Source organism: Protopterus annectens, chromosome 5.part0 (genome assembly GCF_019279795.1).
Source record: "Protopterus annectens isolate FY-2018-M chromosome 5.part0, PAN1.0, whole genome shotgun sequence".
Taxonomy (NCBI): domain Eukaryota; kingdom Metazoa; phylum Chordata; order Ceratodontiformes; family Protopteridae; genus Protopterus; species Protopterus annectens.
Genome location: NC_056735.1, coordinates 562712550 through 562735542, shown reverse-complemented (window position 1 = coordinate 562735542; position 22993 = coordinate 562712550).

The following is a 22993-nucleotide window of genomic DNA, read 5'->3' as shown; positions in this document are numbered from 1 at the left end:
CACTATTCACCAATCCTACCTTGCGCACACAGTGATATGAAAACAGACCCATATAATATATTGGATCCCTGTCATAATCAGACTATGTACTACAAGTACTTAAGTTGTTGAAAGAAAGTGAAAATCGAAAGAAGATCAATGAATCTCCGATCAATATCACCATGAAACAATGAGCACTCCTAACATTATCCAAGCCATGTTCTGGCAAAAATATTGCCAAAGAATCCATAGAGAACCATGAAGCTTTCTTTCGCTATGTCATAAATATCAATGTAAACTCATATATGTTCTGAGTCAGTGCAAAGTGTAAATGAAAACATGTACATGACTGACATTGCCAACATCTTGTCAGACAGATTCATACATATTTACCCCCTCTCACTGACAAAAGGGCCCATTACCATACCTGTAGATTGTGAAAACCCAAAAATCACATATACAATGGTTAAACAGCAATATCCCAACCTAAAAACACGGTGTCTATGGGATGACATGGTTTCCCTGGCTGTGTCATATGTGAACTCCAAAACAAATAGACCCTGCACCTGAACAGTCTGTTGAGACTCACCCTCTGTACAGGATATGAAACTGTTGAATGGGTTACATCAATGTTTGGCACACTCCACAAGTGTTGGTACACAACAGACCATGGGAACAATAGTCTTCTAAGCCTAATAAGCCTGATCTGCAAGGCCATGGAGTCCATCATTATGGAACTCATAAACAGAGCTATTGGGCGCCTACAAACCCCCAACCCTAACAATTTGGTTTGGTCAGGGGAAGATCATGGTTCCTAAACCTGCTAGACAGTTTTCAAGGCAGTTACCCAGGACATAATTCATTGAAATGAGCTGCACACGGCCTACATAGAACTTGAAAAGCCCTTTTCCAGCATCCCACACATGTCACATCCACAAAATCAACAACCAGTGCATAAACAAGTATGTCATCTGATGGATTGCCAATTGGGGCACAGATAGATCCCACAAGGTAAGAATTGTGGTCTCCCTGTTGGACTGCAAGCTGGTAACAGCTGCTGTCCCCCATGGCTCAGTCCTGTTACCCCTCATGTCTGGTGTATACTTTTCAGAAATACAGTCAAACACACGAGGGCTATGGTTAGCAAAGTTTGTGGATAACTGCAAAAGGTTGTCATAATCAATGTTTGGGACAACAGAGACATCCTTAAAAAGGGTCTTAGTCAGACAGATGTGGTGTCAAAATTATGGCCTCGAGCTACAGTCATGCAAATACCACATAGGTGCCAACACCCTAAATATGGAGGTAATAATAAGGGATCTATGGACACATTGTGGATAGTCATCTCTACTTTCAGAAACACATTCACAAAGTGGTTAGAAAATCATGCTATGTGTTCCCACAAATTGCCAAGATCTTTTCATGTAGGTCAAAGGAGGTTCCCTCTACTCATCAGTCATCAGACCCATCAGAGAGTATCATGGTACACTTGCGATTAATCTGACTAGGCACCTTCAGCAGCTGGAAAGACCACTGAAGTACCTCAACAAGAGGATTACTGGCCTCAAACAGTTGCCCCATGCAACAAGACTGAAGTTAACTCAATCTGTACTCTGTTGCATATTGTCTACTCAGGCTATCTCTGCCCACCAAACAGGTCCATGTCCAATTCAGAACTGATGTACATGCTCTGAAGTAAGCACAAGCTCACTGTGCCACATATTCTTGGGAAATCATCATCACAACAATAAATAGAATATGTTTGAGGGATACATTACTAAGTCACATACCTCCCTTGCTTTGGAACAGGCTCCCAACCTACATTAAGCTGAGTCCCTCACTGACACTCTTCCAGAGGAGCCTTGATGAGTGTATGTGTAACTGAACAGTCACACCATGGATCACTTCATCAGCTCTACTACACAGAGGCCTAGTGAACTAACCTCATGTGTGGTGATAGCTGCACACTCTGGCCATAATAATAGATGCCTTCAGGCAGATAGCCTATTATCCAATTATGTACCTATATATATGCAGTGGGAAGACAGTATAATAAGCCAAAGATGGATGGGCAGAGATGTGTGTAAGAGGGTGACTATGACAGGGAGCCATCCAGGACGGTCCCACCCAGCACATATCCCAATGGCACAAAAGACATGAGGTGCATATCTCACCCACTGTACATAACAGCCACCAGTATCTGTAAGCATTACAGTGTATGTGTTCCATGTGCCTACTGTACAACATGACTGTACAGTGAAGTACACATCTACTATCTGTAGACATGTACCTGTCACATAGGTTCATAGGTATGTAGTAGACTATCTTCACAAAGGCATATATTAGCCTAGGTAAGTTGTGCAGCTTTCACCACCCCATTGGGTAGTCTCCTAAGCCCTAGTTCTAATAGTTAGTACCCTAAGCCCCTTTCTTGTGGGTTGCTGATGTGATGCCTGGCATAAATGGTCTGTTTCCCATCCACTCATTAAGGTTCCTATTGAAGAGTGTCAGCGAGGGGCTCTGTCTGATGTACATTGGGACTCTGTTCCACAGTAAGGCAAGTGTCTGGGATGGTACTCTATCCCACCAGCATGTTGTATTTGTTGTTGTGATGAGGTTCATATCCCTGGTAGTGCGACTCAATTTTGTTATCCGTAGATGGAGCATGTTCAACAGTTATGTGCTGGACATGGCTCTGTATGTTAGGCAGAGTGTGCCTCTGAGTAGGCGGTACACAACGGAGAACAGATTTAGTTTTACCAGTTGTGTTGCATAACACAACTATTTGAGGCTAGTAATCCTCTTGGTGAGGTACCTCTGTGGTCTCTTCAGCTGCTGGATATGCTTAGCCGAGTACATCCAAAATGGTGCATTGTACTCAATGATGGGTCTGATGACTTAAGAGTAGAGGGCCACCACTACCTCTTTTGATCCTGATGCAAACCCTTTGTTGAGTAGGTGTGCCACATAGGATTTCCTAATCACTTTGGCAATATGGTTGTCAAAGGAAAGATGACTATCTACTTGTGTCCCCAGATCCCTTACTACCTTATCAGTTTTTAGGGGGTAACACCTATGTGATAGTTTGTGGGTACTTTGTTTTCACCAAAGGGGATTACTATGCATTTTTTCACATTGAGCTTGAGGCCATGATTCTAACACCACACATCTGTCTCATAGAGTCCCTTCTGGAGAATAGTTGTGTCATCCAGGGAATCTATTATGGCAAACACTTTACAGTTCCCAGCAAATTTATTCAACCACAACCCTCCTGTGTTGGCATGTACTTTTGAGAAGTCTATACCAAACAGGAGGGACCCCAGGACTGAACCTCGGGGGACACCAGTTGTCACTGGTGTAGAGTCTGACATGTAGCCAGCAACTCTTAATTTGTGGGATCTATCTGTGAGCCAGTTTGCAATCCATCTTGTGATGTATGGATTCATGCCCAGATTGGTGAGTTCATCTATGATACCTGACTGGGGAATGGTGTCAAAGGCCTTAGCGAGGTATAAGTAGGCTGTGTGGAGCTTATTTCAATCATCTGTAGCCTGGGTAACTGTCTCAAAGAAATCCACCCAGTTCAGGAGGTGTGATCTGCATTTGATGAAGCCAAACTGGGTGTGCTCAACTGTGTAAAGGTTCTCAATGTCTTTATTGTTGACTTCCATTATGATTGGCTCCATTGCCTTCAAGATCAGACTCATAGAGCATGAATGCCAAGGGTCTTTTGTGGCCCCACCACTGTGGAGTGGGAAGAACGTTGCTGTGCAACATTCTATGGGTACATATTTTGTAGAGAGGATGTAGAGAGAGGTGTAGCTATCCTTGATGAATATGGATACATCCCCACCCTATGTGCTATGATCCAGGTTCTGATGCTGGAAGGTATTGAATGAGTAGTATCCTGGTAGTACCAGTGTGCTCTCTGGAGCCTTGAACTAGGTTTCTGTTATTGCACAGGTATCAACATTCTCCATACTGAGAATTGCCTTGAGTGTGTGCATCTGGAGGCTGAAACTTCTGGCAATGAGTAGCATTTATCTCACTTTCTGGTTATTTGTGTTGGTTACAGGGTTTGCTTTGTCCTGAGTGACCGGTTTTCCACACCTGAAGTCAACACCTCATTGGTCCGATCTGACCATAAGCTAATTACCCTACGTATCCACATTCTGCCCCCACCCACCCCATTAAGGAAACCATGTTAAAAAAGTTCTCCAGAGACAACTTCATGCTTCTTAAGACAGAAGTGGTGAACTTCAGGACACCCATGCAGATGGACAATACAGTTACGACAATTGAATCCTACACAGTTGCACTTTATAAGCACTTACATGAGTGCATGGATCGTGCTATCCCAAACAGAACCAAGACTCTATCCTCCAAGAAAAGGAAGCCAATCTTGTGGTCCTCTGCCATAAACAAACTGGACAACAGAAGGAAGAAACTGTTGCAAAAGAGGGTAAAACCCATGAGTGGAGTTGCTCCCTGGTCAGCCTCAGTAAGAAGCTGCGATCCCTGATAAAATCCTCCAAAGCTAGTTATGAAAACAAAATCGCCACTGATTCTAAAGACAACCACAAAGCATTCTATAGCTATGTCAAGGATCACAATGGCAACACTCAGATCTGCTCTGAGTTACAGCACAATGGCCCTAAATATACAGACGCAACTGATATTGCCAACATCCTGGCAGATAGGATCAGTGCTAACTTTACCCCCTCTCACCCATGAAAGAGCCCATCTCTATACCGGAAGAATGCCAAGTTGCTGTCATCATGGCTGCGCAGGTAAAAACCACTCTCCAAAGCCAGGAACACAGCATCCATGGGACCAGATAACATCGCAGGCTGTGTTCTACATGAACTACAGAACAAACTGGCACCACACCTAAGTACCATGTTCAATCATAGCCTCACCTCAGGCTTTGTGCCTGCTGAATAGTGCACAGCGATGATTATCCCATTATGCAAGGGGGGAGCCACCAAGGACCCCAGGAACTAGTGCCCCATTATTTATTATTTATTTATTTTATTTTACATTTGTTAACCGGGCTAGTCCAACTGGATGAATATCCATTTTCAGTAGAGGCCCGGGGAGATAAGCTCCAATTGTACAATTTGTTAATACTAACTTAAACATCTAAGCATAACATTGACAAAAAATAAGAGAAATCTTTTTAACATTTTTCAAAACGTGAAATAGGTATAAAGCAAGAAAAAGAAAAGAAAGAAAGAAAAAAAGAGAAAAAGCAGAACTAGGAGTAGTAAAATTATAAAAAAACCCTTGTTTATATATTGTGAGGAGAAAAAAAATATAAGCAAGAGTAGACTTTGAGAAATCTAATTATCTACTAAAATTAGAAAGACTAAGTTTATTAAGGATTTTACTGACATAGAGTCTGAAATTGAAGGAATAAAAGAAAAAAAGTGGGTATAACATAAATTGCTTAATGCCGAAGTTAGTCAGGATTACAACTAGGGCAAAGCCAGTGTTTTTTAGGTATATTTTAAGTTTTGGTTTAAAGTTAGTTAGAGAGGAAATACAGGTAAGATCAGGAGGAAGACGGTTCCATTTTTTTCCAACTATATTAGAGAAGAGAGCATCGCCTGCTCTGTTGTTGGATTTGCTGGAGGAGATAAGTAGTTTATTTGAGGAGCGCAGGGAGTTAAGATTCAGGTAGGGTGTAATAAGGGTAGATAGACTTGGGGTCTTCTTTGGCTGGTAAAGTATTTTGTGGGCCAATGCAATTTGGTTAAACTCAAGTAGATTTTGAAATTCAAGCCAGCCTAGTTGAGAGAGATTCTGGCAGTGGTGTGTTCTAAATGGTTGTCCAGTGGCAAATCTAGCAATGCTATTATAAGATTTAACCAGTTTAGAGAGATTGCTTTTTGAAAGGTGAGTATAGATAGTAGAAGCATGTAGAAGTGAGGAGATGAGGTGGGAGTGTGCGATACTTGTTTTAGCTAAAGGAGTGAGGAATGGCTTAATTCTGTATAGGGCACCCATTTTTTTGTTGACTATATTTACAGTATTGTTAATATGCTCATTGAAAGTAAGGTGGTTATCAATAGTAACCCCTAATAGTTCTGTTGTTAAGTCAGGTTGTATGTGAGTACCATTCTTTGATAGGACAGTGAAATCACTAAGGGTGTGCTTTTGGGTTGGTGAAAATAGTAGGAGCTTTGTTTTTTTGGGGTTAAGTAGAAGACAGCGTTGAAGAAACCAAGACTCGACTTTGTTAAATGCATCTTGTGTTTTTAGTAAAAGATCAGATGAGGTCTTTGCTGAGCATAAAATTGTTGAGTCATCAGCATATTGTAAACATGTAGTTTGCAGAATGGCTAAGTGTAAGTCATTAATGAAAATTGAGAAGAGGAGTGGACCTAAAATAGAGCCCTGAGGGACACCTAGGGTGACAGGCAGTAGGGAGGATAGTTGATTATCCCATAGGACTGCTTGCTGTCGGTTAGTAAGATAGGCTCCGAACCAGTTTATAGCCTGAATATCGAATGAGAGGTGTGTAAGAAAGTTTATTAATAGCTGGTGATTAACCATATCGAAAGCTTTAGACAGGTCTATGAAGAGAGCTGATTTGAGGATGTTGCCATTAGCCTGATGAGCCTGGTTTGCAAGGCCATGGAACGTATCATCATGGAACTTATAAACAAAGACATTGGTAATCTCCAAACTCTGGACCACAATGATTTTGGGTTTGTAAAAGGCAGATCATATCTCCTAAACCTGATAGACTGCGTCAAAGCAGTCACCAAAGCCATAGACAAGGGTAATTTTTTTCACAGAGCATATCTAGATCTTGCCAAGGCTTTTTGACACCATCCCCCACTCTGGAATTATAGATAAACTCACTAAACTAGGTATAAATCCCTACGTCACAAGATGGGTTGCCAACTGGCTCACTGACAGAACCCAAACTGTGAAAGTAGCAGACTCCAAGTCCGACTTCAGACCAGTGACAAGTGGAGTACCACAGGGTTCAGTCCTATGTCCTGTCCTGTTTGGAATCTATTTCCCTGAAGTACAGGTTAACACAGAAGGTCTTTGGCTAATGAAGTTCCCAGATAACTGCAAACTAGGAGCCATAATCATAACTACTAGCGATGTGGACATCCTACAAAAGGGCCTCACTGAGACAGATGCCTGGTGTCAAAGCCATGGCCTCAAGCTCAACGCCAAAAAGTGCATTGTCATCCCCTTTGGTAAAAACTCTTTACCCATGAACTACAACATAGGCAATAGTATACTTAACACTGAAAGTGTGATAAGAGACCTTGGAACACAAGTGGTCAGTAGACTCTCCTTTGATAATCACATCGCCACAGTAGTCAGGAAATCCTTCTACATGGCACACCTCATCACAAAAGGTTTCTCATGCAGAAAAAAAGAGGTCATTGTTCCCCTCTACTCATCACTCATTAGATCCATTATAGAGTACAACGCCCCTTTTGGTATGTACCTCACAAGACATCTACAACAACTGGAAAGCCCACAGAAATACCTCACAAAGGATTAGTGGCCTCAAATACATGCCCTACACAGACCATCTCAAAACACTCCAGCTTTACTCTGTCGCATATTGCCTACTCAGAGGTGATCTCTGCCTAACATACACAACTATGTCAAACACAGAGCTGTTGGACATGCTCCACTTAAAGAAATCCCAATCTCTCCAAGCTTTGGCCCCAAAACCCAGACCAAAATACAAAAGCAGGGGGTGTATCCATTTTCATAAAGGATACCCACACCTCCATGTTAGTGGCACAGCACGAAGCCTCAGAAACCATCCAAGAGCAACTAACAGTGGGCAAAGCTGCTTATCAGATCGTAGCCTGCTACAGATCACCTACCTTGTCTCAGGACCCTCACTCAGCATTCCTGCAAACACTGGAAAATAAAAAGGTCCTACCAAACACCATGATACTAGGAGAGTTCAACTACCCAAACATTGACTGGGAGAATTACTCAAGTACAAACTCCTTTGCCCAATTCTTTCTAGAGTTTATAAACTCAAACACCCTGGAACAGCTGGTTACCACACCCACTAGACGTGACAATGTACTGGACCTGATCATCACCAACATGGGGGATCAGTATTCCACACCAGAGGTAAACCCCTCACTGGTAAGATCAGATCATAAAGTAATCACACTGGACATCCACATCCCGACCCCACCCCCAGTCGAGGAAACCACTGTGAAAAACATTTCAAAAGCAAACTTCACACAAGATCGAAGTGGAAAGTTTCAAAGCCCCCTTGCTACAAGATAATGCTATCCAATCCGCAGAATCCTTTACAAGTGCATTATATGAGCATCTACAGGGATGCAGGGATCGGGCCATCCTGAGTAAAACCAAGACTCGCTCCTCCAAAAAGAGAAAACCAGTCTGATGGTCCTTGGCCATAAATAAGCTATACAACAGAAGGAGGAAACTACTACATGATAGAGCAAAATTCCAAAAAGGAAAGGCATCACTGATCAGTATTAGCAAGAAACTACAATCGCTCATAAAATTATCCAAGGCCAGTTTCTAAACAAAAATTGCCAAGGAATCTAAAGATAACCAGAAAGCCTTCTTTAGCTATATCAAACATTTAGGTGGCAACTGTCAGATATGCTTTGAGCTACTGCAAAATGGCAAAAAATACAATGAACCAACTGACATTGCCAACATCCTGGCAGACAAGTTTAGTGTAAACTTCACCCCCCCTCACCCCCAAAAGGACCTGTGTCCATCCCAGAAGAATGCAGAGCCCCAGACATCACAGACACGCAGGTAAAAACTACCCTCTCCAAAGCTAAGAACACAGCATCAATGGGACCGGATGGTGTCCCAGGCTGCTTCTTACACGAGCTCCAAAAGGAACTAAACCCTCACCTAAATTCACTGTTCAGACTCAGCCTTACCACAGGCTATGTACTCAAAGAATGCCGTACAGTAACAGTCATCTCGCTCCACAAAGGTGGTGCCAAACAGAACCTGGGAACTATCGCCCTATAAGCCTGACCAGCCTGGTCTGCAAAGCTATGGAGTGAATTATCATGGAACTCATAAACAGAGACATTGGGAACCTCCAGACAATGGACCCTACCCAATTCGGCTTTTTTAAAAACAGATCCTGCCTACTAAACCTAGTTGACATTTGAAACAGTTACCAAGGCCATAGATGAAGGGAAGGTAGCCCACACAGCCTACCTAGACCTCACTAAGGCCTTCAACACCATTACCCACTCTGGCATCATAGACAAGCTTACCAGCTTGAACATTAACCCCTATGTTACGAGATGGGTGGCCAACTGGCTCACGGATAGCACACACATAGTCATAGTTGCAGGTGCCATGCCTGACTCTAAAACAGTCTCACAAGTGGCATCCCAAAGGTCTCGGTCCTGGGACCCCTCCTGTTCAGTATATACTTCTCTGAGGTACAGTCAAGCACGGGAGGACTATGGCTGACCAAGTTCGCAGATGACTGCAAACTGGAGGCCATAATCGACTCTCTGGCTGACACAGACATCCTCCAGAAGGGTCTTACAGAGACAGATACCTGGTGTAAAAACCATGGCCTCAAGCTGAATGCCAAAAAACAGGAATATGTCATTTCCTGATGTAGTATTTTTAAAGTGAGTGTTTTTTGTCTAACATGTTTCTCTGAAGAAGCTGCAGTGGTCTGTATAAACTCTTTGGTTTGTTCAAAATAAAAGCGTTAAGAAGCTTTTTGACTCGGAGGCGTTTCTGTCTGCAAACAAGGTTCCTCATTGTGTACTTTTTGGTCTGATTTGTTTGAAAGCAGTTTTTGTGGTTTTTCGTAGGAGGATTCCTGTTGGTTTGCAGCTTTGCAGCCTTCCGTGTTTTACCTTGTTTTACCGGTAGTTGTTAGCAGTTGTCTAACAGTTGTGTTAATGGCAACTGGCAGCACTGCTATGGACACTGACTTAACTTCGCTGATAGCAGGTCTATCAGCTAGACTGGATGACATGAACTCGAGGATGGATAATGCAAGCTTCCTTCCATGCACTGAGAAATGGTCCGAGCCGGAATGGTTTGACAATAGAGCACAGCCAGGGCCCAAATGAAGATTGGATCCCAGCAGCGCAACCTAACCCTCGGACTATGTCACCTGCCGATGTTCTTGGCACAGGAATGAGCCAAGGACCTGGATTACAGCTTTCCGGTTTAAGTCCGAGTGGCCTGGCAGCAATAAGACGGACTGGTTAAATGCGCTGCAGTGGCCTCTAACGAACGCATCACCGTCAAACAACTGCTCGGAATGGAGCAGTTGCTGGTTCCAGTAATGACAATATATCTACAGGGTCTAATAATAGAATTCCAGACCTCGGCGGCTGGCTATTGGACACTACTAACTTGCTGTTCACCGAGCAAGGAATAAATACAGGTACTGTCGCAAATAATGATGGCTTATGCTTATCAGAAAAGCTTAAGACTTTTGACTCTAAATTATTAAAATTAAAAAAACTGCAGCTTGAGTCTGCTTACTTCAAGCAATGCATTAATGAAAATATTGTACCAAAAGGCTTGGAATAATTTTACCTTCTGGTTTAATTTCAGACCATGACTTCTTGATTGACCTGGAGGCTCTTTTTCAAAAACATGGTGCTGAGTTAATGAATGTTATTATTAAGCACTATGGTGCAAATGTTGATGTTGTATTAAAAGAAATTAATGATTTAGACAATGAAATTAAGCAACATTTAGATTTTAATAGATACCAGTTCGATTACGGACGGATCTTGTCCAGTATTGATACTCTGCTACTTAAACTAAAGGGAAACAAGAGTAAAAAATTGAGTAGGGACAGAGAGGCTTATGGTAAAAATGTTGCTTACCCTAACCTTAAAGGGACCAGTCATGTTCGTATAAGTAGTAATAATGAATATCCTGTCCAAACACTAGGTGAGGATGAGGACGGGGTAGAAGACCTTGATGTAGAAGACCCTGGGATTGTTCATGCCACCCCAACACCTAGAAGGAGTAACAGAATTAAGGGCTTTGCTAAAGATAAGGGAAGCCACGAGAAGTGACAAAGGTTACAATGACAATAGGGGGCACAACACTTATAATGCAGGGAATAGTAACAACAAAAATTTTTTAGGGCAACGCAGCAAGAAGTCTTACAGGAACAGAACGTAACAAACTTGCCCCTGCTTGACCCCATACCTAACTTCTTGGTGGCAGATAGTTCTAGTATAGTCGACGCTGATGTCTCTAGTTCACCTTCTTATGGTGGGCCCCCTGTCATTCTCACTAACACGAATGGCGACTTCACCATCTACAATTTTTCTGACATCATTTTGGACCAACAATTGATAGAATTGTTAGCTTTTGGAAACACTTTTGTTCCAACTTCCTACGGGAATGTTGCTAAAGAAATTATTGAACTAAAGTGTTTTGTAAGAAAATGAATCTTAAGTTACTGTTCAATCATGAAACAGAGGCTGTGAATCATGGTGAAGTAAACGCCATCCCCAATGTAGGACTTCCAAAACTGTCCAGTGTTTTAATCCTCCATTACATTCTACGTTGGAATTGTTTGAGAACATGTGTGAATTTGATTTTAGATTTTGGGTAACAAATATAATGAATATAATAGGACTACAACTCCCAATATTTCTAAAGAACAACGCTTATTACTGGATGAACTTAGTCAGTTACCTATACGGGTGTTAAAACCGGACAAGGGAGGAGGCTTGGTGATTTTTCATAATGTCACCTATAATGAGAAAATGACTTCCCTCCTTGATAGTGATGCCTACACAAAAGCTTCAAGAAATGAAGTTAACGGTACCACACAAAGGATCAGGGGATATTTTAGGACCTTTTCTTAACGGGAAAATTGATATCAAGACATATAATTATATTGACATCATGTCTTCTAAGATCCCGTTATGTTTGGGATCCCTAAAATCCATAAAAGTGTTACTGACCCCTATGAGAGCTTTAATTGACAGTAGATCCTCTATTACTTACCCATGTTCCAAACTAATCACACACATCTTGGACAAATCGTTAAGTACATTCCAAGTGTGTGTAAGGACTCATGGACATTTTTGGACAACATAAACAAACTGCCATTCAATGAAGATGACAACTTGTTAACTATTGATGTCATTGACCTCTATCGTGCATACCGCACTTAGAGGCGGTTGAATGGACAGGGTCAATGTTACAAAATTTTGGGGCCCAGATTGGAGGTCGAACTGGTTATGGAATTACTTGAAATAGTACTAACCAGTAACTACTTCCTATTTGACGGTGACTTCTATTTACAGAAACGGGGTGGCGATGGGCTCCCATGTGGAGCAGGTGTGGCAAACTATGTAATGGGGTACTGGGAAGCAAACATCTTGGCTGATCTCCTGGTATTATGGCCCTGTTACCTTCTACACCCGCTACCTTGACGATATGTTCCTCCTGTTCAGGGGTCTGAATTGAAGCAAAAACTTGGTGGATAATATCAGTAATTCCACTGAGTTCCTGAAGTTCACTTTTAAATTTTCTACCACCGAGCTGGATTATTTAGATGTCAAACTTCTGAAGGATATTTGTCATCAGTGCTTCAGGTCCACCGCCTTTAGAAAGCCACATACTGCAATTCTTTCCTGCACTTCACCAGCTTTCACCCTCACAAACAGAAAAGATCTATAGTGAAGGGACAGCTGGTGAGGGCAGGAAGAATGTGCAGCACCATTGTGGATTTTGTTAAGGAATGTTCATTTCTGAAGGAAATGTTCACTAACCGTGGCTATCCTGAGAAAATGGTTTGTGAACTTATTGAGGAAGTTACTCTTAAAAGAACTAGAGGCTTCTACACCCCTTTATTAACTAAACAAAAGGTCTCCTCCAGTGTAGTTAGTAGTTTCACAGATGAGGTGCCTATAAGTGGTCTAATAGGTAGCAATGTTGACCGCAGAGAATCAAACACAGATTTATCTTTGAGCTTCGTCACTATTTTTAGTACTAATTCAGAAGCAATTCTGGACATCATCCGTAAGAATTGGAGGTTGATATCCTCAAACCCATCATTAGCAGGAAAATTGGGAGACGAACCCAGATTTATTTTTAAACGATCTAAAAATTTGAAGGAACTATTACAAAGGGATATTCAACAGCATAGTTTTTATAAAAGGAAAGGAATGTCCAGATGTGGATTCTGTAACTTCTGTAACAATGTCCGAACAGGAGACATTCCTTGTTAGGGACAGGAAGTTTGTCATCAAGCATGCACTTAATTGTGAGAGCAAATCAGTTATATACATTGCTATGTGCAACTGCTGCTCTGGGTTCTACATCGGAAAAACCGACAGAAGACTGCGAGATAGGATGTATGAGCACTTGTATGCAATTAGGACATGTAAAGATGACAACGCACTGGCCAAACATATTGCATTGTTCCCAGGACATAGTTTTAGCTTTATGGCTATAGACCATGTACCCTTAAAAATCAGAGGGGGCCCTGTATCTTTAATACTAGAAAATTGTGAGCTGGATTGGCAGTTGCGCTTGGATGCTTTCTGCCTTCCTGGCCTTAACACTAACTGCAACATTGCCCCAGTTCTTAAATTAAAAAGTTATTTTAGGTAAAACCTACTGTTATTATATAGTTTTCTCTGACTTTAGGTCTGACCCGTATATCAGGCAACACATATTGGATGACTTGGCAGTCTTGTGTGTTTTCAGCACCTTGCACTAACACATTGGGTCTAGCTAGTTGACTTGACCGTCTACTATTCAGGGCTTGCTTAACTTAACAGTCAGGTTTATAACCTAGTCTTAGTGGTCTTAGTAGGAAGACACAATGGATTCTCACGTGCTGAATCTTTTAGGTCGCACGTGTTTTCCGCAGGGCAAAGGATACTTCTCCCTTTCCTTTTCTTCCCCCATCCCCCCCCCTTCTTTTTTCTTTTTTCCTTAGTCCTGCATGGTTACAGCACAAACACAATGTTTAATAAACTAAGCCTGAGCAAATATGAGCAGTATTTATCCCTTATACACACCTCATATAAGGCAAATCTGTTTTTAATGTTTTAAGTGAGTATCAGAGTATATTTCTCGATAGATCTACTTACATATTTTGTATAGTAGTTTATTGTAAATAGTACTGACATCTGTTTTTTGTCATCCATATTATTGTTAAGTCGCTGAGATCTTTTTTCATATAATTGAATCCATTTCTTATTGTTGTGTGCTATTTTTAAAAATGATTCTAAATGTGGGATGCCTTTAACTTTTTAGCACTTTGTATGTGTTTTTAAATACAACTGTTCGGTAACAGGAAACAGGAATATGTCATTTCCTGATGTAGTATTTTTAAAGTGAGTGTTTTTTGTCTAACATGTTTCTCTGAAGAAGCTGCAGTGGTCTGTGGCGAAAACGCTCTTTTGGTTTGTTCAAAATAAAAGCGTTAAGAAGCTTTTTGACTCGGAGGCGTTTCTGTCTGCAAACAAGGTTCCTCATTGTGTACTTTTTGGTCTGACACAGACATCCTCCAGAAGGGTCTTACAGAGACAGATACCTGGTGTAAAAACCATGGCCTCAAGCTGAATGCCAAAAAATGCATAGTCATCCCCTTTGGAAAAAAACAAAGCGCCCACAAATTACCACATATGTGGTAATCCACTAGGCATGGAAAATGTAATTAGGGACCTGGGGACCCAGGTAGATAGTAACCTCTCCTTTGATAATCACATTGCCAAAGTGGTTAGATATTCCTTCTATGTAGCCCACCTAATCATGAAAGGGTTCACCTCTAGATCAAGAGAGATCTTTGTGCCCCTCTACTTATTACTCATTAGGCCCATAATAGAGTACAATGCCCCATTTGGTATGTACCTTAATTGGCACATGCAACAGCTGGTAAGATGACAGAAGTACCTCACCAAGATGATCATGGGCCTCAAAGAGATGCCCTATGCAGCTCGACTAAAGAAACTCCATCTCTACTCGGTTGCTTACTGCCTGCTCAGAGGTGATCTGTGCCTGACGTATAAGGCCATGTCCAACCCGGAATTAAATAGTGCAGCTAGTGACTCAGGGCTAAAGTTAGCAAGCACATATAATCCACCTTTGCATATTGGCCTACTGCTCTTTGAGAAGATTTGTGAATTAGATTTAAGGCACTTGACTTCAATTAATTATTCAAAGATGAACAATATCACAAATAATGCCTCTGAAGAACAAATGTTGCAATTTGATCTGTTATGTAAGGCCCCGGTTAGGGTCATTAAACTGGACAAAGGGGATGGCCTTGTTATTTTTGACAATTATAAATATGTTAACAGGATGGAGACTATTCTCGATGGGCCTGCTTACATACCTTCATCCTTAAATGAAATGAACATCGCACACTCTAGAAATAGAGGTTATTTTAGAGACCTTTTTATAAATGGTGACACTGACATAGAAACTTACAATTACATAGATATCAAAATGCCTAAGACCCCAGTGATCTTTGGGATCCCTAAGATCCACAAAGATGTACACAACCCACCATTTTGTGCACTTATAGACAGTCGTCTTTCTTTAACTTATCCATGCTCCCAATTAGTAGAGAACATCTTATCTAAGTACTTGAAGAATATATCTCACATTTGTAAGGACTCTTGGTCCTTTTTGGAAAAGATACATAAAGTGGAATATAAGAGTACCTACAACTTCCTCACCATAGATGTTGTAGACTTATACACTTCTATTCCACACTTGGAGGCATTAGAATGGATATCCCTAATGCTGATAGATCTTAAGGCCACAAAAAGTGAGATCGATGTAGTCACACAACTACTTGATATAATACTATCTTCTAATTTCTTCTCATTTAACGGAAAATATTACTTGCAGAAACAAGGAGTGGCAATGGGGTCCCCATGTGGGGCCAGTGTTGCAAACTTATTTATGGCATACTGGGAAAAGATTAACATATTTAATAGCACTGAAAGTAAAGAAAAAGTTAAATTCTACACTAGCTATTTGGATGACATCTTTATTTTACTAGAGGGTGACCTTATGTTTGCTACTAATTTTGTTTCTGCCCTCAATGAAACTACTACGTTTTTGAAGTTCACCTCAAAATTTTCGGAGAGCGAAATAGACTACCTTGACATTAAGTTGAACAAGGATGTCATGAAGAGCAAATATTTTTCCAGTATTTACAGAAAACCAACCTACTGCAACTCACTATTGCATTTCAAAAGTTGTCACCCATTTAAACAAAAGAAAGCAATAATTAAGGGACAATTGATTCGAGCGTCCAGGATTTGTAGTAGTGAACAACTATTTTTGAAGGAATGCAATTTATTAAAACTTATGTTCACCAATAGAGAGTATCCCATTCAACTTTTTAATGAGTTATTTGATGAAGTTAATAACAAAAGGTCTATAGGTTGTTATTCCCCCCTCTTACCTAACAAACAAGTTCTACACTCAGCTAATAATCCAACACTGGATATAACTTTAGAGTGCAATGTAATGATTAACAATACAGTAAATTACATTCCTAGTAATGATAATTTAGTAAGTAACAACTTTGAAAGTAGTTTCATCACTACATTTAGTACAGATTCTAAGACAATTCAATTCATTCTATATAAAAATTGGTATTTTATTTCTAATAATGAACAGCTATTAGAGAAACTAGGTAAGAAACCTAAGATTACGTGTAGAAGGGGCAACAATTTGAAAACATTAATGCAAAGACCTAAGATATCAAGCTCGACTACTAGGGCGAAAGGGTCATCTCAGTGTGGACACTGTAACTACTGTCACCTTATAAAAGTGACTAGTGTTTTTTCTACTTGTGAAAGAAATTATAGAATTTATCACAAATTAAATTGTGAATCTAGATCTACTATCTATATGGCATCCTGTAATTGCTGCCAAGCTTTTTATATAGGCAAATCAGACAGAAGATTACAGGATAGAGTCTATGAACATGTCTATGCTATGAGAAAACAGAACAATGAGAATGCGTTAGCTAAGCACATTTCTAAACATCAGGGACATAGTTTTGAATTTACGGTAATAGATCAGGTTTTAAAACCAGAAAGAGGTGGCCCCGTCACCCTACTTTTAGAAAATAAAGAGTTAGAATGGCAATTGCTCTTGGACGCTTTTTCTTATCCTGGTTTGAATGAGCATTGTAATATTGCATGCATACTGAGAATGAGAAGTTACAAACGTTAAAACAGTTACTTTTTACGTACACCTGTGAGGATTAGTAATTGTAATGCTATTAAGGAAGGCCGATATTATAAGTTATATCAACATACTATGATAACATAGTATAGTGTACATATTTTAAGGTCTTGGGAGTGTTGAGTATCAGTTAAAACACAAGTAACACCACTAGGGTTCACCATGATGAAGGTATATGTTACAATATATGTTAAAACATTAAATTTGAGGACAGCTCCTTTTTGAAGTATTGCTCAAAAAATCAAAAAGAGTATCCCGTTTCAAGGTCAAGAAAATTACTTTTATCCATTATAGAAATTTAGTTGAGGCATTCATGCTAGATGAATTGAAATCAGGCTTATGGAATTAATTTCCAGGAATATTATTCAATGACGTGTGCTTTCAAAGATGTTTTATATTAATAATTTTATTTACTCATTTCCTACATAAAAATTTTTATTCACTTATTTTCTATTATAAAATATAGCATCTACACATGTTTTAATCATGAATGGGTTTTAATACAATTAAAGCTTTTGTTTTTATTCTGGAGTGTTTTTTTAAACTGCCATTGAAGTTTTGAGCACGTATTTCACGTTGTTATAAAAGCTTGAATTGGCGGTTGTTTTAAATAACCTCTGAAGAAGCTGTAGCTGTGTCTCCAGTGAAAACGTTTTTATTATTTTTTATTAATAAACTTGGCGTTAAGGTTTTCATCACTCGCCTAGTTTTCTTTGGATAGTACGCTTTTTATTGGTGTTGGCTGGAAACGTTTGTGGGTCGATTCCAAAAAGTGTTGTGTTGATTCCAAGAAGGTCTTGCAATACAAGGTGTCTGCATTTTTGTATTTTTCAGCAGTTTGTGTGTTCGAGACTTTTCACATCTGTTATCTTTGCCAGAGTGTGCTGGCACTTTCCAGACCTTAGGTCACTTCTGTATGCTTATGACAAGCTTAGGCACTGCAGTTATCCCTGGGATATGTCTTCCGTTTCACATCTACTCATCACGGTTTCTATTGAAGAGTGTGAGTGAGAGTTTATGCTTGAGGTATATTTGAAACCTGTTCCAAAGCAAGCAAAGTCTGGCAAAGATGACTAATCATTATAGGTGTGCAACAATCTCTGTGGATCTGCATGCAAACCCTTTATTGCTTATGTGCTCCACAGAGGGATTTCCAAATCCCTTTGATAATGTGATTATCAAAGGAGAGATGACTTAACACATGGCTCTATGTATACATTAGTACCTGTTCCACATTTTGGGGGCTACTACCTATGTGGTACTCTTTGGATACTTTGTTTTCTAAAAGTGGATAACTATGCTTTCTTTGGCTTATAGCTTTACAGCATGAGTTTGACACCAAGTATCTGTCTGTATGATACCCTTTTGGAGGATGTGTGTGTTATCTGGAGAATAAAGTATAGCCCACAGTATGCATTGTCATCAAACGTGGGCAAACATACCCCTACTGTGTTTGCTTGTACCTAAGAAAGCTATATGCCAAACAGGAGTGGTCCCAGGACTGAGTGCAGGTGAATACCACTTGTTACTGGTATAGAATAGTACATGGAGGCTGAAAATGTTACTGTGTGCCCTACATCTGTGTGTCAGTTGTCAAGCCATCATCTAACAATTGTTTATGGTCAGTCTGTTGAGGTTATGTATAATACCAGTATGTGGGATGGGTATGAATTGCTGGTGAGCTATAGCTTGGCTGTGTTGATCTCCCCTCCATCACCTATAGCCTTGCTGACTGGTTGAAGTCTACTAAGTGTAGGAGCCATAATCTGGCCTTTAGAGAACCTAAATGAGTATGGTGCAGTGTTTGCAGGTTTATAATCTCTGTTAATGAGTTCCATAATGCTGTGCTCCATAGCCTTCCAGATAACATTGGTCTGGCTTATAGGGTGAGAGATTCCAGGACCTGTTGTAGTTCTACCCTTAATCAATTTATGTTAATATTTGCACTGGGTATGGCGAGGGTGGACAGATTAAAGAATAAGTATATTAGAGGGTCAGGCCAGGTTTGAAGGTTAGTAGACCATGCCAGATAGGCAGGATTAAGTTGGTTTGTACATGTGCTGAGGAGGGATGCAGAGTATATTGTGAAATAGATGCTAAGGATGAAGCCGCCAGGTAACAGGAAAAGAGGAATGCCTAAGATGAGGTTTATGGTTGTGGTGAGAGGACATGCAGGTGGATGGTGTGACAGTGCAAGATGCAGAGGGCAGGAATAATTGATGTACTGTGGCAACCCCTAATGGGAGCATCTGAAAGGAGAAGAAGAAGAAGGCATTGTAGCTCAACCCTTGTGGACTGTGAACACCATTACCGTGTGTCATTCCACAAGTATCTAACCTGTATAAAGGCTGCATCTGGACAGAGCATTTAGGTGAGTGGTGACTTCATATGTCAGCTTGTGTATGACACAGCCAGGGACACTGTCCAGTACCATTGCCATTGTGGTATGCACTTTGCTAAAGAGATGTTTTAACTAGAGTGTCTGTGAATCATCAGGTTTTACATTCTTCAGGTCTGGAAATGTGGCCCTTGTGTAATGACAGGGTGGTGAAATCCGCATTCAAACTGTCTGACAAGGAATTGGTAATGTCAGTCAGATAAGTGTACTTTGTGACCATTTACATTAACTGTAACCCGATCTGAGATTTCCCCTGTAGATTATGAACAACCCTGAAGAAAGCTTTAGTGTTGTCTTTGGAATCCTTGCCATTTTGTATTTTGAAGTTTGCCTTGTATGTTTATTGAGGGATTGTATTTTCCCAATGATACTGACCAGAGAGTTTATCCCTTCTTGGTATGTAACTCTTTTTTGGTACAACTTCACACCTTCTATTATATATTTAGTTTATGGCAGGGGTCCATGAGACTAATGCACTTTTAATGTATGAGTGTGAATTTCTTGTGTTTGTAGTAGCACGGTCCATGCAATCCTGTAGGTGAACAGTGTGCATTAATAAAGGATTATGCAGCTGGGACAGTGTTAACCTTAGTAATGTAAACCAATGACAGATAGCAACAACAGCATCACCCACAGCACAGTGTCAACCCATGTCATACACACACATGTGTACTCAAGTTCCAAAATGTGTGTAGTACAATGGATTTTGGCCACCAATAGAAAGTATGGAGTGTTAACACTGGCCAATACAGGGCATGTCACCCAGCCCATGTGTCCAATATGCACGTACATGCAGACAGTGCACCTCCACCATGTTCACAAATGCACACCTGGAAACCTGAGCTGCACTCACCCCACACATACTGTCCACTGTATAACACATGCTGACACAACTACACACATCAGCCAAGTGGCACATGGGCAAACAAAATACAATTGGAATAAACACTAGTGGAAACAATACAACATTGCTAATTACAGTTTTAATGCATCATGCCTGCTCAGCTACACCTTCAAGGATATCATTACACTTTACTGCTGACAACATGCTACACATTCAACCATTGCTATACTTTATTAAAGTCACCCTGTGCATCAGCACCATGTTAGCCTGTTCCTGCATCAATTTTACAGATGACAGGAGGTGGCACAGGTTTCATCATATGCACAGGGTGTGTTGTTGGTTTGCCAGAGGCCTACACTGTGCCATACAATCGACATGTGTGTGTGAGTGTGTGTGTGAGGGCCATGAGTACTGTTTTGAGCCAATGTTGATGTAATGTGTGTGGATATGTGTTTACCCTAGGTTTCTGGTTTATGTGTGTGTGTCTGCATGCACACAGTTCCACCATGTGGTTGCCATTTATGGGGATTTGTGAGACAGCTACAGACTGTACCTGGCAGGCTTTACAGATCTTTGTCTCTGGCCATGGATACAGAACCTGTGCCTGGCAAGGGTGCTACAGACAGTATCAGGTACTAATCCAGACTGGGTACTATCTGAAGAGGTTGACATATGTCCACTGGATCCAGGTCCCTGCTGGGACTGACCAGAGCCATGTGCACGTGGTCTTCTAGGACAGTCTATGAACAGCCCCCCAACATTGCTGGGGCTGGTACTGGCACTACAGGAGTGGCTGTGACTTGCTGGACATCCACGGTGACCTCCAGCTGCTGATGTTGCTGGCATACGTCCACATTGACGTCTCAACTGTCCCGCACTGTCCTGACACATAGACATGGCATTTTGTAGGACATCCAATGTCTCACCCCAATGTCTATCAATGACCTCAGTGTAACTACGTATGGCACCTGCTAGGGCACGGATACTGTCATATACATAAGTGTCATGAGCCCTCTGTACCCTTAGTCCCTGTCTGCTGTACCGCTCCATTCGTGTCTGTGCCTCCAAAACAACCTGGAACATGTGTGTGGTAGAAAGAGGTTTGGCACGTCTGCCAGGGACATGATGACCAGCAGTGCTCTGATGTGAACCCCTGGGCATCTGCCTATGTGGTACCATTCCAGACATCTGGCTATGGCTGCTGTGTCCTGATGCATGTGCCATAGATACCACACTGTCCTGGTCAGTGCCAACTGTACACTGTCCCTCAGCTAAGGGCAATGGGGATGATGGATGTGCAGGCAGTATGACTGTGTGCATGGAAGGGGTGGAGACTTGTGTACTGTCAACTGGTGGCCCAAAAACAGACCCTGACAAACCTGCCTATGCCTTAACACACCTATCCTCATGATCACTGTCTGTCTCAGTGACATCAGGTTCCCTGCTGTACTGAACCAGCCCCGCCTCGGTACCTGTGAGAGGAAATCAGGAATCACACTTTAAGACCTGAACATGATGTCAAACCACATGCGCACATGCACACATGCAGACATGCGCACATGTGCACATGTACACATGCGCACATGCACACATGCACACACACACAAAAATACACTCCTCCATAAAGCAGACACACACAACACCAGCAATCTCAGAACGTACACAATAGCAGGTGATGGTGGGGTACAGTATCATGCACACATGCACACATACAAAAATACACTCCTCACTAAAGCAGACACACACAACACCAGCAATCTCAGAACATACACAATAGCAGGTGATGGTGGGGAACAGTATCACAAGCAAAACAGTCATATCACACATGTCAGCATGTAGGACATGTGTTGCTCAGCAGCATGCAGTGCAAGTGTAGACAGTCCTTGTTACTAACAGTATACATGGCTTTGATGCATGTGTTTTGTTATTAGGTGAGGGGCCTCCCCCTGGAACACAATGAATACATGGACACAACATTGCTGTGCAGGTATTCAAAACTCTGTAATATACTGTGCACCATAACAAACAGGTGTACATACCATGGCTGGATGTGTATCTGTGTGTCAGATAGGTATCCAATGCTGATTACAGCCTCTGTGTCTTTAGCAAATAATTGTAGACACATTTTTAGCACATGCATGATGAGTATTCACACAACATCATCAGTGGTGTATGGATAATTGATGGAATACCATTCGGCCAAATACCCAATGTACGGTACTTATGGTGAGTGTAGATCATAATGTGAACATGCCAGTGTCATCCATGACATGGCATGCTAAAACACAACTGCATATTTAAACACTACACATACCCAATGTGTGTCATATGACCTAGCCACTCAATAGCATCACAAGACATATGTGTCAGTTGTGCAAATGGTGATTGGTATGCATATTGTTTAGAGGTGCATATGTGTGCACACACGCAACATTAAGGTGTATAGCAATGAAAGCTATGTGTAGTACAGTGGTTACAATAACTGGATGGAGTATAGTACCATAAGCCATCATCATGAAGCATCATGTGGTCACTCAAGGCTA